Source organism: Rattus norvegicus, chromosome 8, assembly GCF_036323735.1.
Source record: "Rattus norvegicus strain BN/NHsdMcwi chromosome 8, GRCr8, whole genome shotgun sequence".
In the NCBI taxonomy this organism is placed as follows: domain Eukaryota; kingdom Metazoa; phylum Chordata; class Mammalia; order Rodentia; family Muridae; genus Rattus; species Rattus norvegicus.
This window is the reverse complement of record NC_086026.1, coordinates 22,643,374-22,656,794: the sequence shown is the minus strand read 5'-3', so window position 1 is coordinate 22,656,794 and position 13,421 is coordinate 22,643,374.

The window sequence follows — 13,421 nt, the reverse complement described above, 5'->3', positions numbered from 1 at the left end:
ATCCACACTTCTAAGGTTCCAGCTCCCTCTCCCACAGGATTTGGGTGAAGGGAGCTGTTTTCCCAGTTCAGTTCAGTCCTGGGCATAGACCAGAGCCACAGGTACTGGTGGCTGTCTCTTCCTATATCCCTGTGTCCAGAAATGAAAGACCCTCAGAGAGGAGACTCCTGCTCCAGTCCTGAGAACACTCACCACCCCACGAACACACAGGACTCAGTCTTGATGTAAAAACAAGAGGTTTACTTTGGGACACCAGTGCACTGGGGCTCGACACAATCCTCATGCATGAGAGATGTGAAGAACCTCAAACAACAGAAATGTATAGCTTAAATAGTCATTTAAGATTACACAGTTTCATTAGCTTAGCTATTTTGGTGCCAAGGATAACTAGGCAGATGTTTCTTGTCCTGGAATTCCTGGGACAAGGCCATAACCATATCAATGCAGTTATTTCAGTACCAAGGAAGTCTGACTTGATATATGTTTTCTCATACTGGGGTTCCCAGAACAAGGACCAAGGATATCTGACTTGGCAGATGTTTCTCTTCTGGAGTTCCCAGGACAAGGCTATAGCTATGTCCACACAGCTATATCAGTACCAAGGACATCTAACTTGATATAGGTTTTCTCATCCTGGGGCACAGTCTATAGTGGTCAGTCAGATTCCCGGAGATGTTTCCTCTCTTGTAATTGTCCTGCAATAATTATGTTCTATACCACATGTTCTTATGATCAGGCAGCTTCCTAGAAAATGGATGGAAATGTGCTTTCTGTACTTTCTGGCCTATTGTCTAACATCTAGGGACTAAGCCAGGGCCAGCTTAAAAGATTCTCATTCTTAAGAAATGGCTGCATTAATATCAAATGGGGATCCTTCATCCAGAGGCACCATGCAGTTTTCCCTTGGCCCAGGGATGTAGGCTGAGGTGTGCAGAGGTGGCAGTCTGTCCTGCAGTCTCAAGATGTCTGCCCAGTCTCTAGTTTTAAGGCATTTATTGTCATGACAGAAAGTGGATGAGTAAAGCTGTACCCAACTTCTCAGAGTGGGCCTGAGATTAAATATCTTTTGCTGGTAGGAGTGTCTGGGAAGAAAAGTGTAAGCCTCCAGGCCTTTGGTACATCATTATAATGGAGATCTGTCCTGAGTCTATGTGACCTGTGGTCACATCCTCTACCTGTGGAGGGGCTTGGGGCATTGCCCGTACATGACTGATGGCCACAAATCTATGGAGAGCTGTGAGCTAGTGAAGGTCCTTGTTTCCTGGGAGTAAGGTGAAACACCTACAATCCCTTCAGGGTCACTGGAGTTCAAGCCTCCTCAACAAGGAACCAGGGTGCCTTTCACTGTCCCTCATGGTGGGATGGGTGGAGTGGAGACCTTCTCGTGGAGACATGGGGTTAGGAAGGAAGTATGGGATGTGGAATAGTTGGAGGTTGGACCAGAAGGGGAATAAAATATGGAATGCAAAAAATAAACAAATAAATTTTAAGAAAGAATCCCAAACTTGGTGGCTTCTCAAATTCCCAAGTACTATATACAAAATAACATAGTATTTTATATAATTTACACAATTTAACAAATGTGAAATAACCTTATATACTGTAGGTGTTACTGAAGGTACAGTTAATTGGGAAAAAATAAACACCATGCATGGAACTTGAATGAGTTTCCTTCATTTAAAAATACCAAAATAAGATACATTTGTATGTACTACAATATAAATTTATAGAAATAACACATTTCAGAAATAATGACCCTAAAATCTTTTGTTGGACTCAGGTACAAATGTCAAGAGAGTTCTTATCCCTGTGTGGGTGAGCACTTTAAGGCATAGCCTGTGACTATGAAGAAGTGAGCATGTCATATGCATTAATAACCTCATCCATGTGCATCATAAAGCATAGCTTGATATGTTTTAAATGAATAAAGTACATATCTCCATTTAAAGGAGCTTACAAAATCATGTATTTGTCAAATAATATATTCATCATCTAGGGAAAGCTATGTGTTGGGGTAGAGTGGGTGGTAATTCTTGTCTGTTCCCAGCAAATTTTTGAAAAAAAATCTGCTTTCTGTATCTGACTGACAATAAAATTGAAAATAAAACTGTAAAGACTGTCACATTTTATTTTTATATATAGTCTTGATTATCTTCTCCTTTTCCTTTGAAAATGTCTATATAAACAGGAAAATTTGTTACAAGAATCTTTGCAGCTCAAGAATTTGTAGCCACATTTTTGGATATAAAATGTTGAAAGTTGAAATTAATTGGCATATTTTCTCAAGACTAATGAAATAATTTTAAATGTAATATACCAAGCAGGGTATAATAGCAACAAAATAATGGGTAAAATTCATCTTCATGCTCATAAAATAGCATACAGACTGCAACTATGTAATATTACTTTTTAAATGGCTATAAAAATTCTACTCAATCACATATTTTTTCAAAGGATTGAGTTTGATCATATTCTTTCTCATCTCCTACTTCCTTCTAGACCCTTCCAACTTCCATAGCCATCCAAACCCAGACAATTTTAACTCCCCTTTACAGTCTCTAAAAAACACAAAGACCCTAAAACTCCAAATCAAAAAAACAAAATAAATAAGAGTAAAAATACCTAAACCCCAAATTCACACAAGAAAGCTTGGAGTCTGTTTTCCTCTAGCCTACTATTCCTGGCCATAAAGACTGCCTTAGAATGTGGTTTACATATACCAAATGATATTCCATTGACCAAAACTGATTTTGCTTTTCCCAACAGGCATGATTTGTAAATATCTTCTTGGTTACCATTTGAATTTTGTGTCTACTTCTCCTTTTTGTGCTGTCTTTTCTTCAGGTTTGAAGCTGTGCAGGTCTTAGGTGCTCTGCCATAGTCTCTGTGAGGCAATACTGCTATGTCTGTGAGACACTTTTCTTGGAGTCAAGCACTATCTCTGGCACTTAAAATCTTCCACATCCTCTTTTTCACAGATCCTTGACCACTGAGAAAAGGGGTTTGAGAATGACATTCATTTAGTGCTGAGTGCTCCAAATTCTTTCACTCTGTGCACATTGTTTTGTTGTGGGACTACATTTTATTCACTGCAAAAAGAACTTTCTCTAATGAGGATTCAGTACTGCATTGACTATGGGTAGAATTATATGTCATCAAGAGCCACGTTATTCCTATGTTCTTTTAAGTGAATAATTTTACTATATTTTTCCACAGAGATGATTACCTCTCAGGTTCTTGGCTACTTTAGCAATGTCAATTATTGATTCTATCCCAAGGAGTGGGCCTTAAACCAAGTAAATAATGTTTACTCCCTCCCATGACATCTGTTCCACTGTTGCACGAGTATATATTGAAGGTATGTCAATGTTGTCACTCACAGGTTTTGTTCTTGGATGATATTGATACCACTACTCTCCCCCACCCCCAGTAGCATGCATAGTACTGTTCATCACTATGAACACTTGTTATTGAGGGACAGCTTCTGGTTGGGCAAAAGCTACTCAGTTCTTTGAAGAACTAAGGTGTGTCTTCAGCAATAGGGCCTTACCATAAGATTGCAGAGACCAAACAATAGCCTTTGAAATAATGTGATGTGTAATCTGGGGCCTATGCTACTCTTTGTCCAATATCTCAACAAGATGTAATCATTCTTGACACTGTTGATTTTACTTAGGTACTTTGGTGTATTTCAAATTTGGTCATTTTCTCCCCATTATTCCTTTAATTTTTGTAGAATATCTCAAAGTTGTATTTTTAAATATATACATATATTTATTATATATACTTTTATATTTAGTTGTATTTGTATACATGTGTGAGTTTATGTGTACCATACATATGTAGACTCCTGCAGATAGTGAAAGAGGGAATTTGACTACTTAGAACTGGAGTTTCAGATGGTTGTGAACCACCTAGGTAAGCTGAGAACAGAACTCATAGCTTCTGTAAAAGCAGGAAGTTTTCTTAACTTTGAAGTGATCTTTCCACTCTCCTATTTTCTTTCATAAATAAGAACTATTTTTAATTGGTCAACTGTGTCACTAATAGTTAGTACTTGGCACATCATATTGTTTAATCAATTCAGAGTTGCAAATGTACACATATTGAAATTCTGAGCCATATTATCAGTTTTGATTTCCCATTAATGAAAAATTCTAATTATTTGGGCCATGAGCTGTGTTTTAATAATTTTACTAATGTTATTACTATGAAGAAACAACAGATAGATAAAATTTATATTTGTGTGTCTGGGTGTGATGAGTGTTCAGTATGGGTCCATCATTCTTAGAATATTTCCAGAGTAAAAGCTTGATTGATATTTGGTTGCACAAACACTTTTTTTGTATAGATAGTAAGTGTAGAGCACATAAGTATATAGAATCATGAATGGTTATTATTACTGTGTATTTATTAAAAACCCTATATATGTTTAGTATATTATTTATGTTATAAGAAAATAACACAGCTTTTAGAATTTATAAACAATAGTTTTTCATTTCTGGAAGAATTCTAGAAGCTTATTAGTTCATTATCAAAATTCCTGTGCCTTGTAAAGGCCAATCCTTTCAAATATCAAGGTATAGAAGTTTGATAACATAAAAGTTTGATAATGTATTTTCCAGAGTAGACAAAAGAGGGCCTTCATTAAACCCAACCCACTTTTTGGGGTGTTAGGCAGTTGCTAGCTGCTGGTGGAAAGAGTCTGTTTTCTTTTTTTCTTTCTTTTTTTTGGGGGGGTACACACTGACAGGCAATTTCAAGACTTAAACTTTCTCTCTCTCTCTCTCTCTCTCTCTCTCTCTCTCTCTCTCTCTCCCTCCCTCCCTCCCCCCCCCCTCTCTCTCTCTCTCTCTCTCGCACCTTGAGGCTGCACACACTCTGCATTCTCTTTCACACTCTGCTTTTTTATTGTGGTTTTCTTTTCTTGAACTCCCACACTCATGCACACCTCTGTTCATTATTCTTTCATTCTCACACACACTCTTCATACACACCTCACACATATCTCACATACACCACATGCCCTCTCTTTTCATTCACACACACACTCTTCATACACATCTCACATCCTCTCTTCACTCACTCTTCCCATGCTCTCTTCACTCATTCTTCACATGCTCTTCTCATGCTCTCCAGACTTTCTCTTGCCCCAGTCTTTTATTGATAATCCAAAAGGAGGTAGAAAAAAGATATTGTATAATCATTGCCAAATCAAATTAAAAAAATAACAACCATATCCCACAAAGAATTAAGAATTACAATTGTTCCCCAAAGTTTCAAGCTTCCCCTATTACCAGGCCTGTGGCCAAAATAATAATAACTGTAAACTTATCATTATTTAAACTTTAACTTTTAACTTATTATAATTCAGAGCTCAAAGCTCCGAGGTCAGCTACTTGCACTTTCCTGTGAAGCTCTAATGATGAATGACACGGGCAAAGCTGCCAGGCAGTGGCCAGAAAGAATCAAGTTAACCCTGACCTCAGTGGTTCCTCTAGCTTTCTGTTCGTTGCACACAATGACTCTCGTAAGAGTCCCAGTATTTTGACTTAGTTTTACTAGTATATAATTTTATATGTTCTATACTTCCTTATCGAGGAACCACTCCCAAATGTTATGTATAACTTATTTCCTAACTTCAGTAACTTTTTCTTTTCTTAAGATCCCAATGTTGATTCTAATTCCTTTTCTAATAATTACTTTAAAGTTTCTTTGCAAGTCAAGCATTAATCTAGAACTACCATTGTGCAGTTATTACATTGTTTCCAAGATGAGAACACACAGCATGCACCTGGGCCATTAGGGCTGTGCTGTGCTGTGCCCCTATGCCTCAATTTCCAATTGTTTAAGAATCATAACATCAAAGAACATCTATTTTCACAGAATTCACCAGAGCAGAAGGAGAAAGAAGTAGGAAAGTCAGATATAATAGAATAATTATGCACAACAAGGCCAACTGAAAGGCAGTCACATTCAAATGAAATCTATACAGCCGTTGTCCAGGGCTAAGGTTAGGAGAAATGGGAGCAACCAGTTTTTACAAAGAGCTGCTGTGGGCTACTGAGATGTCTCCATCCCGGCTTACTCCAGGCAGACTCTTATTTCTTACTCCAGGCAGACTCTTATTTCAGATGGCAGGTCCCCGGGAGAGATGTGTCTCCTGCTTCTCAGGGTCCCAGACACCACCCTACTTTACAAGGAACTGCAGGCTTCTGAGATGTCTTTATCCCGACCTACTGCTGGCAGTCCCTGTCATCGTATGTTGTCACCAGCATGACCTCAAGCTGTATTACAAAGCAATAGTGATAAAACTGCATGGTATTGGTATAATAACCGGTATGTAGATCAATGAACATAGTACCTGGGCTGGCATTTGTGTTCTCTTAGGGTCTGTATGACATCTGTCCAGCATCTTCTAGCTATCATGGTCTCTGATGAGAAGTCTGGTGTATTTCTGATAAATCTGCCTTTGTATGTTACTTGTCCATTTTCTCTTGCAGTTTTTAATACTCTTTCTTTGTTCTGTGCATTTAGTGTTTCGACTATTATGTGATGGGAGGAATTTCTTTTTGGTCTAATCTATTTGGAGTTCTTTAGGCTTCTTGTATGCTCATGGGTGTCTCTTTCTTTTTTTTTTTTAACTTTGTGAGCAGGACACATACGCAAAGAACAATAATTAATAAATAATTCTTTGTGAATAGAAAAAATGTCTTTAACAGTTATGTGTCTTTTTTTTTACTTTGTTTTTTTTTTAAATTAACTTGAGTATTTCTTATTTACATTTCGAATGTTATTCCCTTTCCCGGTTTCCGGGCAAACATCCCCCTAATCCCTCCCCCTCCCCTTCTTTATGGGTGTTCCCCTCCCCATCCTCTCCCCCATTGCCACCCTCCCCCCAACAATCACATTCTCTGGGGGTTCAGTCTTAGCAGGACCAAGGGCTTTCACTTACACTGGTGATCTTACTAGGATATTCGTTGCTACCTATGAGGTCAGAGTCCAGGGTCAGTCCATGTATAGTCTTTAGGTAGTGGCTTAGTCCCTGCTAGCTCTAGTTGCTTGGTATTGTTGTTCATAAGGGGTCTTGAGCCCCTTCAAGCTCTTCCAGTTCTTTCTCTGATTCCTTCAACGGGGGTCCTATTCTCAGTTCAGTGGTTTGCTGCTGGCATACGCCTCTGTATTTGCTGTATTCTGGCTGTGTCTCTCAGGAGAGTTTGTTTTCTTTAAGCATGTTTTCTGAGTAGGTTTTTTATGCATGTTTGTATAATCTATCTATCTATCAATCAATCTATCTATCTATCTGTGTGTCTTGTGTGTGTTTGTGTATGTCTGTGTGTGTATGTATGTATGTATGTAACAATAATAATTAGAGTATAGGTCTTGAATTTGGGAAGAAAAGAAAGATGGGTGGAGTTGAACAGCTAGAATAAAAATGAGAAGCAAATATTTTTCCAACGTATTCATGATGCTATTAACAAAATAATTCCCTTAATATATATACAACAATCTATTCATTTAGTATTTTCAAAAATAAAAAGTTCAGTAGCTAAGTTTCCCGACATATATTCAGGTATATTCTTTGAAACCTGCTACAGTGTGATAAAAGAAAGTATATCCATGAAATCGACTTCAAAAGGCAATTGATCACAAGTGGTTTAGAAATGTTAACAGATTACTCCAAATTAAAAAAAAATAGGTCTCTTTTATGAAATTTATTCTAAAAGAGCTGTAATTGTAATAAACATGTTACTTTTTCCTCCTGGAGAAAATTTCAGCTTTCCCCGCATCATCCACACATAGGCAGTTCCCTGTATGTCAGGGAATGTTGATTGTGATTACTTCCTGGTGACCATGATGCACCTGTTATTTTCCAGTTATTGACTGAGGCTTAGTCTTCTTACGGTAAAACGTTCCTATGGTATCTAGTACTGATTTTGGAATAGATTTGTACTGAATTTAGACAGTGAACACTGGGTTTTGATTAGCGAACGAATGCTTACTCTGCCTGGTGTAAACTGAGGGGCCATCTCTCTCCAGATCACTAAAGGAAGGGGGAGTTAAAACCTTTTGTAACTGTGTAATGGTTGGACTAAGAATGAGCTCATGGGTTTCTGTTTAAATGCTTAGTCACCAACAAGTGGCATCAGTCAGTGAGTGGATTAAAAGAAATAGGAGATGGAGAAAGTGTGTCACTGGGGGTTCCTAACCCCCTCCCCCACTCCTCCTTAGGATCATGAGCCAGCTCTCAGCTACTACTCCAGCTCCTGCCTTTGTACTACAATGCTCCTTGCCATGATGATAATGGACTAAACCATTGAAACTCTAAGTAAACTCTCCAATTAAATGCTTTCTTTTAGAAGAGCTGCCTTGGTCATGATGTCTCTTTATAGCAATAGAATTGTAAGAATCTGTGCTTGGTGACATTTATACATCTGGATCCTTCACCCTGTTTCTTTTCTGTCTCTTTATCTTTATCTGTAGTCAGAGTCTCACTAAATTACTCAGACTTGAACTTGCTCTGTAGACCAAATCTTATCCTCATAAGAGCTGAGATTGACACTCCTCAGGATATTTGAGCAGTATACTCCTGTCTATGATTATACTATCATTAATCAGATAGTTCACCTGATATATGAAACTAAGTAGCTTGGGACTGGTTAGCATCTGGGTGGGAGATAAATATATTCTTAACCCTGTAGGCCAATTGAGAGTTCTGATATTTATTTATTTATTTATTTTAGCTGAAAGCACTCTAATCCTGATAAGTCCAAAGCAAAAGTCTAGTAACTCTACATCTCCAGTTCATTTCCTCCTGATATAGGTAAGCACTACCTGTGTTCACTCTGGCTTTCCCACTTCAGATACCAGAGCTCCCCACTGTGTTTTTAATAACCCAGCTGACCTTCCCTGAAGGTAAGCCACTAGCAACTTCTTCCACTGTCTTTGAAGCCATAGTATGTACTCTTCATGACTGTAGGTTGCTGCTCATCCTTCTCATACTTTCTGGTGCTATTGATACTACATGTGTACCTGTGACAGGGTTGTTGCTACATATTTAGTTAAGGAGTTTTGTAGCTGCTTTTGTATGAGCTAAAATAAAAGGAAATATGTACTAGGTGGCTATAACACAATCTTATCATATTCTAAAATCTAGACATGTCTGCCTTGTGTTCTGACAGTGTTCACTTCTATGTGAAAGACTGTTGAGTTATCATATTCCTACAAGGCCAAAGAAGAGTGCCAGTGTTTTCTCTCATGTCCCGTGATATCCTTGCCTTCTATAAGGGTTGCACTTTCAGAGCGAAATTACCCACACAGTCCTGGCCTCAACCTGCCATATTGTTTAGCTTATATTTCAGTGAGCATATTATGCTTTATTTTATTTACTCTTTTTTTTACAATCCAGATTTTATCCCCCTCCTGGTGCAACTTTGTGTGTTCCACATTCCTTAACTCCCTCCCCCCATATCCATGAGGATGTTTGCATCCCAAATTTCATCCCAACAGACCTCCACTGGGGCCTCCAGTCTCTTGAGAATTAGAATTCTCTCACTGAACCCAGACCCTGTAGTCCTCTGTTGTATGTGTGTTGGGGTCCTCATATCAGCTGATGTGTGCTGCCTGATTGGTGGTCCAGTGTCTGACAAATCTTGGGGGTCCAGGTTAATTAAGACTTTGGGTCCTCCTACAAGGTTGCCCTCCTCCTCAGCTTCTTCCAGTTTTCCCCTAATTCACCCACAGGGGTCATCAGCTTTTGTTCATTGGTTGGGTGCAAATATCTGCATCTCACTCTTTCAGCCTCTTTTTGGGTCTTTGAGAGGGTAGACATGATAGGTTCCTTATTGTGAACTCTCCATAGTCTCAGTAGTAATGTCAGGCCTTGGGGCTTCCCCTTGAACTCAATCCCACTTTGGGCCTGTTGCTGAGCTTTCTTTTCCTTAGGCTCTTCTCCATTTCCATCTCTGCAGTTCTTTCAGACAGGAACAATTATGGGTTGGAATTTTGATGGTGGGATAGCAACTCCATCCCTTACTTAATATCCTGTCTTTCTGTTGGAGGTAGGCTCTACAATTTCCCCACTGTAGGGAATTTCATCTAAAGATCTTCCTTTTGATTCCTGAGAGTCTCTTACCTCCCAGGCCTCTGGTACGTTCTGGAGGGTCCCGCCAGCACCTATGTCCAGAGATAGCTTGTTTCCATTGTTTCTGCTGGCCCTCGGGCTTCAGTACTGTTCCCTCAACCCAATAACTGATCATGTTTCCCACTTTCCCTCACTGTCCCCTTTCCCAAACAGATCTCTCCACCCCTGCTGCTCTTGTGATTGCTTTCTTCTCCCTCCCAAGTGGTATTGAGGCATCCTACCTTGGGCTCTTCAGCTTGTTAACCTTTCAGAGTTCTATGGAATGTGCCCTGTGTATTCTGCATGTTTTTGGCTAATATCCCCTTGTTAGTGAATACACACAATGCAAGTAGTTTTGGGTATGAGTTACCTCACTCAGATTGATATTTTCTAGTTCCATACATTTGCCTAAAAAAACTCAGCATGTCCTCATTCTTAATAGTTGATGAGTATGCCATTTTGTAAATGAAACACATATTCCATATCCATTTTTCTGTTGTGGGGCATCTGGGCTATTTCCAGCTACTGGCTATCATAAACAAGGCCACTATGAACATAGTAGAATATGTGTCCCTATGACATGATAGAAAATCTTTTGGATATATGCCCAAGAGTTGAATAGATGGATCTTCAGGTAGATCTATTTCCAATTTTCTGAGGAATCTCCAGATTGATTTCCAGAGTGGTTGTACCAGTTTGCAATCCCAACAATAGAGGAGTGTTCTTCTTTCTACACATCCTCACCATCCTGTGTTGTCTCCTGAAATTTTGATCTTAGCTATTCTGGTTGGTGTAAGGTTGAATCACAGGGTCGTTTGGATTTGTAATTCCTGATCACTAAGGACTTTGAACATTTCTTTAAATGCTCCTCAGCCATTTAAGATTCCTCAGTTGAGAATTCTCTGTTTCATACCACATTTTTGACTGGGTTCTTTGATGTTTTGGTGGTTAGGTTGTTCAGTTCTTTATGTATTATGCATACTAGAACTCTATTGGGTATGGGGTTAGTGAGATTTTTTTCTCATCTTGTAGGTTGCCAATTTGTCCTATTGACTATGTGCTTTGCCTTACAAAAGCTTTCCAGCATCATAAAGTTCCATCTATCAATACATAATCTTAGAGTGTAAGCCACTGTAGTTCTGTTTAGGAAATTTTCACTCTGTGCCAATGAGTTAAAGGCTCTTTGTCACTTTCTCTTTTATTAGGTTGAATATATCTGGTTTTATGTTGAGGTGGTTGATCCATTTGGACTTGATGTTTGTGTGGGGTGACAAATATGTATCTATTTTCATTTCTCTTCATGCTGATTGCTAGTTAGACCAATGACATTTACTGAAGATTTTTCCCCCATTGTATAGTTTTGGCTTCTTTGTCAAATATCAAGCATACATGTGTGTGTGTGTGTGTGTGTGTGTGTGTGTGTGTGTGTGTATGTGTGTGTGTGTGTGTGTGTGTGTGTGTGTGTGTGTGTGTGTGTGTGTGTGTAATTTTTTTCCTGGGTCTTCAATTCTATTTCATTGATCATCATGTCTCTTATACCAATACCATGCAGTTTTTTCTTCTTCTTTTTTTCCCCATTATTTTGATTTTGATTTTTTTTTTACTTATATTTCAAATGTTATCTCCTTTCCCAAAATCCCCTCTGGAAACCCCGTATCCCTATCATTTCCCCTCTCCCCCTGTCTCCATGACAGTGTTCCCCACCCACTCACCCACTCCCAGCCAACTCCCTGCCCTGGCATTCACCTACACTGGGACATTGAGCCTTCACAGGGCCAAGAACCTCTTCTCTCATTGATGCCCAATAAGGCCATCCTCTGCTACATATGTGAAGGTAGCCATGGGTCCTTCCATGTGTACTGTTTGGTTGGTGGTTTAGTCTTTGGGAGCTCTGGGGGTCTGGTTGGTTGATATTGTTGTTCTTCCTATGGGGTTGAAAACCCCTTCAGTTCCTTCAGTCCTTTCTGTTTCTAACTCCTCCATTGGGGCCCCCATTTTCAGTCCAATGGTTGTTTGAATGCATCTGACTCTTTCTCAGGCTCTGGTAGAGCCTCTCAGGAGACAGCTACATAAGGCTGTCACCAGGTACTTCTTGGCATCTACAATATTGTCTGGAATTGGTGACAGTATATGAGATGAATCCCTGGGTGGGGCCTTCTCTGGATGACCTTTCACTTAGTATCTGGTCCAAAATTTGTCTCTGGATTTTCTGAGAAACACTGAAACATCTAATCTTTGGTCTTCTAACTTCTTGTGCTTCATGTGGTCTGTGGATTGTATCTTGGGTATTCTGAGTTTTTGAGTTAATATCCACTTACCAGTGAGTGCATATCATGTGTGTTCTTTTGTGACTCGGTTACCTCACTCAGAATATTTTGTAGTTCCACCCATTTGCCTAAGAACTTCATGAAGTCATTATTTTTAATAGTTGAATAGTACTCCATTGTGAAAATGTAGCACATTTTCTGTATCCATTCCTCTGTTGATGGTCATCCGGGTTATTTCCAGATTCTGTTTTTTACAAATAAGGTTGCTAAGAACATAGGGGAACATGTGTTCTTATTATAGTTTGAGCATTTTTTGGGTATATGCCCAGAAGTGGTATAGCTGGGTCCTCACTTAGTGCTATGTCGAATTTACTGAGAAACATCCAGATCGATTTCCAGAGTGGTTGTGCCAATTTTCAATCCCACCAACAATGGAGGAGTGTTCCTCTTTCTCCACATCCTTGCCAACATCTGTTGTTACCTGAGTTTTGATCCATTCTGACTGGAGTGAAGTAGAATGTCAGGGTTGTTTAGATTTACATTTCCCTGATGACTAAGGATGTTGAACATTTCTTTAGGTGGTTCTCAGCAATTAGATATTCTTCAGTTGAGAAATCTTTGTTTAGCTCAGAACCACATGTTTTAGTAGGGTTATTTGATTTTCTAGAGTCTATGATATTGAGTTCTTTGTATATGTTGAATATTAGTCCTGTATCAGATATAGGATTGGTAAAGATAATTTCCCAATCTGTTGATTGCAGTTTTGTACTAATGACAATGTCCTTTGCCTTATAGAAGCTTTGCAATTTTATGAGGTCCCAATTGTCTCTTCTGATCTTAAAGCATATGGCGATGGTGTTCTGTTCAGGAAATTTTCCTCTGTACCTATATGTTCAAGGTTATTTCTCACTTTCTCTTCCATTAGTTTCAGTGTATCTTCTTTTATGTGATGGTCCTTGATCCACTTGGACTTGAGCTTTGTACAAGGAAATTAGAGTGAATCAATATTCGTTCTTCTACATGTTGACCAC